Here is a 12,358-nt window from a genome sequence, read left to right on the forward strand (position 1 = left end):
AAAGCAGGAGAACTGACTAATGTTTTGTACTTTCAACCCTGCAAATAGGATTTTTGCATTCCCCCTCATTCCTGTATCCCCTTCCTCTGTGTTTATTCTCATGCCCATCACTCTTTTCTATTAGCTTGACTTCTCTACCAATATATAAATTGTATTGGATAAGGATTTTATCTTTTGTTAGAAGGAAGGAAGGAAATTCAGTCTCCAGCACCAATATTACAAAAACAGTAATTGATGAATTAAGCTAGAGCCCAAATACTTTTCTTCCCAATCTCCTACTTCCATGAGAAAAGTCACAATACTAATTTCTACCTTATGGAGTGTGTGGTCAACTCCATGACTTTCACATTTCAAGTGAATATGTTATATTTCATGGCATAAGGGAATTTTCAGGCATAATTAAGGTTACTGATGACATGACTTTAAAGTACAGAGATTATTTTGGATTTTTTGAATGCACCTAATATATACTCATATTAACCCTTAAAAGAAGAGATCATTCTTCAGCTGAAGATGAAGTCAGAAATTCAAATCTCAATTAGGAATCAACATTGTCATTGTTTACATGAAGATGATAGCACCTACAAAATAAATGGATTTTGCCAACAATTTGAACAAATTTGGAAGTGAGATGCTTCCCAGTTTCTACATAAGGGATCCACCTCACCTGATACCTTGTTTCCAGCAGAGAACATAATTGAGCCATGCTGCTTCTGAATTCTGATCCACAGAACTGTGAGGAATAATAAATGGTTGTTTGAACTATTAAGTTTGAAGTAGTGTGATATGACACCAATAGAAAACAAATACATCAAGCATCCTATTTGGTATATTTTGGGGTACTTATGGCAGATCACCTATCTAGAATCCTTAGAATAATTTCATCCCATACTCTCTCAAATCTGTAACCATTCCTCTATTTGTGCTCTTTCCCTTCATGCAGCCTGTGGCCAGTTTACCTTTCAGAGAATAAAGAGAATACAATACAAAAACAAATTATCCATTTTCCAAGTCAGCATGTCCACTAAAAGGCTGTGTCAAATATGAGCTTGGAAATCTTTGGGGGGTGATATTTCTAAATTATTTAAAAATTTTAATTAGTCTCTTCCCACTCTGTATTAACAACAAATATATGTAAGGCTGTGGCATAACAATCACAAGTTCTAGGAAAGATAAGAACACATTAACTTGCATCTGAAATTATCTTCATGTGAGATTGTCTTTCAAGAGGCTTTGTGGATCTTCACTTCCCCATTTCATGTAGAAACTGCTAAGCTATCTGTTTTCCTTGTATATGTATATGTTTCCCTTGTATATGTGTATATCTGTTCTATTTTGTGAATAAAGTTTTATTGCAACACAGTCACACCTATTCATTTATGTATTGTCTATGGTTGTTCTGTGCTATAGTGGCAGTACTGAGTAGTGGAGAAATAGCTCAGAAAGCCTAAAGTATTTACTTTCTTGTTCTTTGCAGGAAAAAGTTCCCCAACTCTCATTGTAAGTAATTGAATTTGAGTGCTTGACAGCTGGGTTTATATCACAACTTTATCATCTATACAACTTACTTAGCCTCTATGAAACTTGGTTTTCTCATGTGTAAGATGCGATATTTGGGTTACAGAGCTATTGTGAAGATTAAGTAATGAATAACAGACCAACACATATTATGTTTCTCCACTATGACAATTCTCCCATTTCCAGTTACCCTTTTAAAAGGTTATTTCCCCAACACACTTATCTACCTTGACACAAATGCTTTTTACTTTTGCCATCTCAATCAGCTCCACTTTTATGTAACTGGTATATAAATAAATCCAGATATTTCTGTCTCATAAAACAAATATTTAATGATCTGCCATTGAAGTTATATCTGCTTTTGTTTTATGATTACATTTTCTGAACATATTTTCACAAAAATCCAATGAAGAAGGAAAGTGGATCTCATTATCAACCCTTTTAGATAATAAAATTTCTTGTGAAACCAGAAATTTAAAGCAACCAAATGTATGAGACTGCAAATAACTACAACATCGTTAATAAAATTAGACCTGTGGCACTAACTTTTGTTCTCATAGTATTCCATAACTTGCAATCAGAAATATAAGGGTCATCTTTGTGTCCTTCTTTCACTTACCCCCTGCTCATATCTAATTCTTCAGCAGGTACTATTGGTTGTCTTTATCAAGTATAGTTCAAACTTCTATGTTGATTTCCATCTCCTTGACCAACACATGCACATTATTTAATGGCTGGTTCCTTCTTATTATTTGGATCTCAACTTGAGTATCAGTTCTCAGAAAGTCCTTTTGACTACATATCTAGTATCATTTTTTTAAAAATCTACTACAGCATCTTATATTTTCTTCAAAGAGTTTATAAAGATATTTATTTATTCATGAACTATCAGTTTCTTCTCAATGAATAAGCCCTAAGTAAACAAGGGTCACATCAGTTTCGTTCACTTCTGTAATTGATGCCCAGTAAATATTTGTTTTATGAATGAATGTCCACATTTATTTAAATAGATTAAACACATGTGATTATGTATTGTTTTATCACTTTGAAATAAAAGTTTTGTCAAGTAAGGTAAGTAATGAATAACAACAGACCAATACACTTTATATCATTCCATTATGCCAAGTTCCTCTTCAAAATTATCATTTCCCTACCACATTTCTCTAGCTTGACTTAAATGCTATCTTCAAATCAGTCAAATGGAAAGTGCCATGTTAGTAAAAGTGATGAAAAAAGTCTCAAATTCACAATTGCTTTGACTAAACTATTCAGTTTACCAATCAATTCAATAAAAAGAAGGGGCCTATGTGTTGAGGGAGCTTAGATTTATAGAGTAATAATATAATGGCAACAATAGTGCTCTGTACTTATTAAATGGCAACAATTCTGTATTGGCAGGATTTTCATACATACATTTCCTTCAATTCTTAAACCATCATTAAGAAGCACCATTATTATTCCCTTTTAATATGAGCAAACTGAATCTTAGAGAAAGTAGGTAAATCCCTAGAGTCATGTAGTTAATAAAAACAGCTGCTGTCAAAGATGTGAAGATCAAGAATAATGTTCAGCTCTGTTAACTAGTCAAAGCACATTTCTGGCTCTGGACATCAATTTCCTCCTCTGTAAAACAGAACTTGACTAGGGTGCTAAACACTCTTTATATGTCTATTGTTTTCTGATGATATTTGGTATCTTCTTATTCCTCGTAAACCCCAATGAAACCTATACCAGAGCAATGGTGAGGAAGTGAAAGGTCTCCCAAGGATCAAGCAGTTGCCATTTGTCTTCGTGACATATAAAGGTCCAAGATAGAATGGGAATTTAAGTATGTATACTAGTGTGGTAGACCAAATAATGTACACACAAGGGGTTCATGTCCCAATCCCTCATCCTGAGATTATTTTACAGTATGTGCAAAGTTGACTTTGCTGATATATTTAAGACTATGGGATTTAATATATGTAGATTATTTTGGATTTTCTGGGTCATTCCAATTTAATTATTTGAGCCCTTGAAAGCAAAAAAAAAAAGTGCTGGACATGGTCCATATACATCTATAATTTTAGCATTCAGGAGGGTGAGGAAGGAGAATCACAAGTTTGAGGCCATCCTGGGCTATATAAATAAGTTTGAGACCAGCCCTGTCTACATAGTGAAACCATATCTCAAAAGGAAAAGATAAAGAAGAAAGCAGGTAAATTTTTCTAGCATGAGTAAGAAGAGCTGCAACAACAATGAGACAGAAGGAACAGAGTAAAGGACATTCAAAACATTAAGAACTTAATCCACCACTTATGTCTTTGAAGGAGGCCACAAACCTGGGAATATAGGCAACCTCTAGAGGCTGAGAATGGGCACTGGCTGATAGCCAGAAGGAAATGGAGACCTATGTACTGCAGCCACACAGAACTGAATTATTCTAGCAACCTGAATGGAATCAGAGTTTCCTCCAGAGCCTTCAGAGATACTCATAGCCCTGTTGACATCTTGATCTTAATCTTATGAGACAGTAAGTCAAGGAGCCACAGCAGTCACGCTGTTCCTAGATTTATGGCCTACAGAAATATGAGATTAAATTTGTGTTGCTTTAAGCTGCTACATTAGTGGTAATTTAATATGAATTCTCAGCTGGTGTACTAAGGACAGGTGTATATTCATAGACATGAGTTTGAGTTCTAACTATACTCCCCAATTTTTGAACTTTTGGATATTATGTCTAGATTTAAGGTTAATACTTAAATTCACATTTAATTCAAATAACAACAAACAAAATCCCTTACTTGTTTCTATATTGCTAAACAACCTCAAACAACCTCAAACAGATTTTCTCATATACTTTAATAACTAAAACCTTGAAAGATATTTGATTTTGTCAACAAAGACTTTAAAGGAGATACTAAAAAACAGGTTTATAAAACTAAATGAAGTGTCAGGCATCATGGTTCACACCTATAATTCTTGCTATTTAGGAGGCCAGCCCACATAAAAATCTCAACCAATAAAAAACTGGCAATGGTGGTACATGCCTGCCATCCCAATTATGAAAGAAGAATAAGTTGGATGATCGAAGTCTATACAGGCCCTGGCATAAACATGAGAAAAATATTTTAAAACTTGCTGAAGCAAAAAGAGCTGGGGATATAGCTCAAGTGGTAGAGTATGTGTCTAGTGCTCACAAGGCCCTGAGTTCAAACCCAAGTACCACCCCCCAAAAAAAATTAAAGCACAATCAAATACTTAAGAAGAATATGAAAATAATGTCACACCAAATAATAAATGAATGAAAAATATAAAAAACATAAATAGATTTTTGGAGTTGAAATACATAGTAACTGAAGTGAGAAATGTGCTATGTGAATTAAACAGAAGTTTTAGCAGATAGAGAAGAGAATTAGGAAACTTAGAGGCAGGACATTAGAATTTAGGAAATAAGGAACAAGAAGAATAATAAATGAGGAAAAATGAACATAGCTTCAGAGATGTGTGGAACACTGTCAAGATATCAATGTTTGGCTAATGAGTGTTCCAAAAAGACAGAATATAGAAAAGGATGCAAAAAATATTTGAAGAAATAATATTTTAAAACTTCCCAAATTTGATGGAAATCATTATTCTATACTATGGTAAGCAGAACAATGACTCTTCAAGGATATCTATATGTTAATGACCAAACGTAAGAATAAGTTACCTTACATGACAGAACATTCCAGGTATAACTAAGTTAAGGCTTTCAAATGAGGAAGTTATTCTGGATCATCTGTTTGCACCCTGTGTAATCACAAGGGTCTACATAAGATGCAGGGAAGAAGATCAGAATGATGCAGTGTAAGAAGGGCTTGAGAAGTAATTCATAGTTTTGTTGATGCAGGAAGAAACCACAAGCTAAGAAATGCAGTCAGTCTCTTAAAGTTTGAAACACAAGTGAATGATTCCCCCAAGATCCTCTAGAAGGAATGCTGTAATGCTAACAACTAGATTTTACCCTAGAGAACACAGTTTGGAATTCTACTCCCCCACACCCAACGTTCTTAAGCCATTATGTCTGTAGTAATTTTCTACAGCAGAAAGAGGAAAACTAATACCTATTCATCCAAGAAGCTCAATAAAGCTCCAATTTAAATAAATTTTAAAAGATCCATATTACATATAGATATAACATTGTCAAAATGTTAAAAGGCAAAAACAAAGAGTAATTCTAAAAGCAGTAAGAAAAAATAATTAATCACATACAAGGGATCATCAATAAGATTTACAGGTGACTTTTTATCAGAAACTATGAAGGCCAGAAAGCAGTGAGATAACATATTCAAAGTGCTAAATAAAAGACTCAGCAAAGAAATTCATTTTCATCCAGAAATTCATTTTCTCTTTTTATTCATTTATTCTTATGTACATATATTGTTCAGGCCATTTCTTCCCCCTGCCACCAACCACCCTCCTTCCCCTGCCCCCTCTCACTTCAGGTAGAACTTGCTCTGCCGTTTTCTCCAATTTTGTTGAAGAGGAAACATAAGCAATAGTAAGAAAGACATAGCTTTTGTCTAGTTGAGATAAGGATACATATATAGAGAGATTCCTAGCATTGCTTCCATGCATAAGTGCATTACAACCTGAATTGATTCATCTCTACCTGACCTCTTCACTACTTCCTGGTCACCTTCCCATACTGACTTTGTCATTTTAAGGTTACTGTATTGGCTCTTCTGGAGTAGGGACATCAAACACATTCAAGGTTTGGGTTTCCTACCTATCCTCATTCCTTCCATACGTTCTCTCCCCTTAGCATGTCCCAAGTCCAACAACACTGCAGCATTTGCCCTAGATCTAAAGTCCACATATGAGGGAGAACTTATGATTTTTGGTCTTCTGAGCCTGGCTAACCTCGCTCAGAATGATGTTCTCCAGTTCCATCCATTTACTTAGGAATGATAAAATTTCATTCTTCTTCATGGCTGAATAAAACTCTATTGTGTGTAAATACCACATTTTCTTAATCCATTCATCAGTTATGGGGCATCTTGGCTGTTTCCATAACTTGACTATTGTGAATAGCACTGCAATAAACATGGGTGTGTAGGTGCCTCTGGAGTAACCTGAGTTGCATTCCATTGGGTATACCCTTATGAGTGTGATTGCTGGATCATATGGCAGATCTATGTTTAGATTTTTTAAGAAGCCTCCATATTGTTTTCCAGAGTGGTTGTACTAGCTTGCATTCCCAGCAGCAGTGTATGACGGTTCCTTTTTACCCACATCCTTGCCAACACCTGTTGTTGTTGGTCAGTTTGTTAATTCATTTATTCAAATGTGCATACATTGTTTGGGTCATTACTCCCCCTGCCCCATGCCCCTAGCCTCTCCCTCTACCCCCTCATTTCCAGGAAGAGCCTGCTCTGCCCTTATCTCCAATTTTGTTGAAGAGAAGACATAAGCATAATAAGAAAGACAAAGCATTTTTGCTAGTTAAGTTAAGGATAGCTATATAGAGAGATTCCTGGTATTGCTTCCATGTACAAATGTGTTACAGCACAAGTTGATTCATCTCTAACTGATCTTTACACTGGTTCCTGATCCTCTTCTCATGTTGACCTCTGTCAATTTAAGGTTTCTGTATTAGTTCCTCTGGAGTGTGGATATCAAATGCTTTCATGTTTTGGGTTTGCTACCTATCCCCATAGCTCCTGTGTATGCTCTCCCCTTATCATGTGACTCAAGTTCGACCACATTGCTGTTTTGAGGTAGAGTTTTTTGGGTCTTTAAGGTATAGGATCATGTCATCTGCAAATAGGGATTTTTTTGACAGTTTCTTTACCTATTTGTATTCCTTTTATTTCTTCTTCTTGCCTTACTGCTCTGGCTAGGAATTCTGGGACTATGTTGAATAGGAGTGGGGATAGTGGGCACCCTTGTCTCATTCCTAATTTTAGGGAAAATGGTTTCAGTTTTTCCCCATAAAGTATGATGTTAGCTATAGGTTTGTCATATATAGCCTTTACAATGTTAATGTATATTTCTTCTATTCCTAGTTTTCTTAGAGGTTTTATCATGAAGTGGTGTAGGATCAAATCAAAGGCTTTTTATGCATCTATTGAGATGATCAAGTGATTTTTGTCTTTGCTTCTATTAATGTTCTGTATTAAAATTATAAATTTGTGTATGTTGAACCACTCCTGCATCCCTGGGATGAAGCCAAATTGGTCATGGTGAATGATCTTTCTGATATGCTGTTGGATTTAGTTTGCAATTGTTTCATTCAGGATATTTGCATCAGTGTTCATTAAGGAGATTGGCCTATAGTTGTCCTTTTTGGAGGTGTCTTTGTCTGGTTTTGGGATGAGTGTAATACTGGCTTCATAAAATGATTTAGGTGGTGTTTCTTCCCTTTCTATATTGTGGAACAGTTTAAAGGGAGTTGGTATTAGTTCTTCTTTAAAGGTCTGATAGAATTCAGCAGAGAAACCATCATGTCCTGGACTTTTCTTATATGGGAGATTCTTTATTACTGTTTCATTTTCATTTTGTGTTATAGATCTATTCAGGTGATTAGTATCCTCTTGGTTCAATTTTGGATGGTCATAAGTATCTAGAAATTTGTCCATTTCTTAAAGATTTTCTAATTTATTAGAATATAGGTTCTCAAAGTAGTCTCTGATGATTTCCTGGATTTCCGTGGCGTTTGTTGTTATCTTCCCTTTTGCATTTCTGATTTTATTGATTTGGGTTTTTCTCTCATTTTAGTCAGGTTTGCCAGAGATCTGTCAGTCTTGTTTATTTTTTTCAAAGAACCAGCTTTTTGTTTCATTGATTCATTATATGGCTTTTTTTGTTGTTGTTTCTATTTCATTAATTTCGGCCCTTATTTTTATTATTTCTCTCCTTCTGCTTGTTTTGGGATTTGCTTGTTCTTGTTTTTCTAGGAGTTTGAGATGTAGAATTAGGTCATTGATTTGTGATCTTTCTATCTTTTAACATATGCACTCATGCCTATAAACTTTCCTCTCAGGACTACCTTTGCTGTGTCCCATAGGTTCTGCTATGTTGTGTTTTCATTTTCATTATCTTCCAGGAACCTTTTAATTTCCTCTAATATTTCATTAATTACCTATTGATCATTGAGCAATGTGTTGTTCAGCTTCCAATTGTTTGCGGTTTTTCTACTGTTGTTTTTGATGTTGAGTTCTAGTTAATGCATTGTGATCAGATAGAATGCATGGGATTATTTCTATTTTCTTATATTTGCTGAGGCTTGCTTTGTGCCCTAAGATATAATCAAATTTTGAGAAGGTTCCATTGGCTGCTGAGAAGAATGTATATTGTGTGGACATTGGATGAAATATTCTGTAGACATCAACTAGGTCCATTTGATCTATGGTGTGATTTAGTTCTAGAATTTCTTTTTTGATTTTTTGTTTGAATGACCTATCTGTTGGTGATGGGGGGGGGTATTAAAGTCTCTCACTACCTCTGTGTTGGAGTCTATATATGTTTTTAGGTTCTTCAGAGTATGTTTGATGAAATTGGGTGCATTGATATTGGGTGCATACAGTTTGATAATTGTTATTTCCTTTTGGTGTATTTCACCTTTATTAGTATGGAATGTCCTTCTTTATTTTGTTTGATTAATGTAAGTTTGAAGTCTATTTTTTCTGAGATAAGTATTGCTACTCCTACATGCTTTCATGGGCCATGGGATGGTAAATCTTCTTCCAGCTTTTCACTTTAAGCCAGTACTTCTTTCAGTCAATGAAATGGGTCTGCTGTAATGAACAGATTGTTGGATCTTCCTTTTTAATCCAGTTTGCCAAAGTGTGCCTTTTGATGGGGGAGTTAAGTCCATTAACATTCAGTGTTAGTATTGATAGGTATGTGGAGATTCCTATCATTTAGTTGGTTTTTTTTCCTTGTTTGTTTAAGGGTTTGATTGTGTGCAGCTGAATCAATGTTACTGTCTGATTCCTTGTCTTTTCTTCTCCTGTGGTTTGGTTCTGACTATCCTCTCATGATTTTGCTTGCTTTCATTTTCTGTGTGCAGAATTCCTTGAAGAATCTTTTGTAGGGGTGGCTAAGCCTGCATTTAGCCCTCCATGCAACTGTTCATGTGCAGAGTGCTGTGAGGGTGTCTCTTGCCAGAACAAAATTAAACAAAATAAAAAGAAAAATATTGGGCTAGAAGAGTTGAGGGGTGAAGCAGATCAAGCTCCACTTCCTTAAGGTGGTTCTATATTCCACCAAAGCAAAGTTTTCTCATTTTTTCTTTTAAAGTTCAGTATTTAAAAATTTTCCCTAGCCACTGTCTTTTACAGGTGCCCTTCCCTGGTTTGTTAATATTCCTGCTTTTCCTTGTAGCCCTGTATGTGAGGTTTTATTTCTGACTTGTGGAAACCCAGGAATGTGATGCATATCAACAATCTGCCATTTTACACACTTTTGTTTCTATGTTTTGTTTTTGAGACAGAGTCTGGTTGCTACCTTTGCCTAGACTGGACTCAAACTGGTGATCCTCCTGCCTCCACTGCCACCATGCTATGCTATTCTTTTTTTGTCCATTGTTAATTGGAGGATTTTTGTTTTTCAATTCAATGGTAACCTTCTTCCTCCCAGCAGTAGTACTCAAACATACTATTCTGTATTGTACACAAAGGAGAAACTCTTTTTTAAATTTCTTTTATTCATATGTGGATACAATGTTTGGGTCATTGCTCCCCCCTTCCTCTCCAAACCCTCACTTCCAAGCAGAAACTGTTTTGACCTTATCTCTAATTTTGTTGAAGAGAGAGTATAAACATTAATAAGGAGGACCAAGGGTTTTTGCTACTTGAGAGAAGGATAGCTATACAGAGAGATTCCTAGCATTGCTTCCATGCACAAGTGTATTACAACCTGAAAAGACCCAAAAGACCAAAAATCGTATGTTCTCCCTCATATACCAAAAATCGTATGTTCTCCCTCATATGTGGACATTAGATCAAGGGCAAACACAACAAGGGGATTGGACTTTGAGCACATGATAAAAGTGAGTGCACATAAGGGAGGTGTGAGGATAGGTAAGACACCTGAAAAATTAGCTAGCATTTGTTGCCCTCAACGCAGAGAAACTAAAGCAGATACCTTAAAAGCAACTGAGGCCAATAGGGAAAGGGGATCAGGAACTAGAGAAAAGGTTAGATCAAAAAGAATTAACCTAGAAGGTAACACACACACATAGGAAATTAATGTGAGTCAACTACCTGTATAGCTATCCTTATCTCAACCAGCAAAAACTCTTGTTCCTTCCTATTATTGCTTATACTCTCTCTTCAACAAAATTAGAGATAAGGGCAAAATAGTTTCTGCTGGGTATTGAGTGGGTGGGGGGGACAGGGACGGGGTGGATTGGGTGGTAAGGGAGGGGGTGGGGGCAGGGGGGAGAAATGACCCAAGTATTACATGCACATATGAATAATAAAACAATAAAAATTTTAAAAAAGAACATGTGAATAGAAAAAAGAGGAGCTATGAAAAAGAAAGAAATGACTAGTGTTTAATTTTTCCTCCTTGTTTATAATCTGTTCATCATTTTCTGCCTACCCCTCAAGTAGTTCAAAACTGTTTTGCAAGCAAAGTGCTTTCCAATTCATGAATCTCTTATAAAAGCTGATTAGATCTTTAAAATTCAATTCATTGAAATTTTGTTCTTTTGATACCTATCTAAAAATTCCTATTTTCTACTGTTCCCTAAACTATTCCTAAATACTATAAGAATATATTTATTGCCATCATTTCACCCAACACCCCTATACTCTACCCTCTCTGATTTGCTGAGATAGTTTGGGATATTTTGTGCTAGAATAATTTTAGAATTTTCTTTGCAAAATATCTCTTATTTCAGTGTCTTTGTTAGCACTGACATTTCCAGAGACTACCAGAGTCCATATGCATTTAAATACACATGTATGGGGTGAATATGGTGGAAATGTTATGTACTTTTGCATAAAAATGAGAAAATGAGACCTGTTGAAACCATTCCAGGAATGAGGGGAGAGGGAAGAAAGGGAAATGGTGGAGGTGGTGAATTCAACACTGATATATTTGTAAGAGCTTTTGTAAATGTCACAATGTATACCCAGTAGAATAATAATTTTAAAAGAAAAAAATATGCATATATGTGATGGGGAGATAAGCGTGAGAGAGAGAAAAAAATCGTTTTGTATTCCTCTTTCTACTTCAATATACTCTGCCTCCTGAGTAGCTAGGACAGCAGGCTTGAGCCATCAGTACCTGGCTATGAGGTCTTGTTCATTTGTATAGAACATTCTGTTTTGGTCCATTCAGGCTGTTATAACAAAATACTTTAAATCATCCCGGGTTCTCCAGAGAGAACTAATAGAATATATTTACTATTAAGATTGGCTTCCATAATTACAGAGGCTGAATGGTTCCGTGTTGGTCAACAAGCTGGAAAGCCAGGGAAAGCAGCAGTTGCTTGATCTAAGAAGTCAGAATCCTCAGACTAAGATAGCCTAATGATGCAGACCCCAGACTCAGGACCAAGGCTCAAGAGCTCCATCTTAACTCCTGGGCCTCTGGTGTAGTCTGACTCCAAAGGGTGAATAGCCTTGGCTCTAAGGATAGGAGCAGCAGAAAACTGTGCCTTCTCAGTATTTAAACTATGAATGAAGTATTGAAGTTTGTTAAAGTCATTTTCAACATATATCACGATAATGCAATCATCCCCTTTAGGTATATTAATGAGAAAATTATCCCAATTCACAACGATATCCATATTTAAAACTATTGTAGGTACAAAAAGTTAATGACAGTTATATTGGTTTTATAACTTTTATAAGTGTGAGGTAAC

General features: G+C 35.6%; 1 pseudogene; it reads right to left on the minus strand.

Annotated features, from left to right (window-relative positions):
- LOC109680216 (olfactory receptor 5V1-like) overlaps positions 1-12,358 on the minus strand; it is a 45,680-nt pseudogene that overhangs the window by 13,965 nt on the left and 19,357 nt on the right.

The sequence above is a fragment of the Castor canadensis genome, chromosome 12, assembly GCF_047511655.1.
Source record: "Castor canadensis chromosome 12, mCasCan1.hap1v2, whole genome shotgun sequence".
NCBI lineage: Eukaryota > Metazoa > Chordata > Mammalia > Rodentia > Castoridae > Castor > Castor canadensis.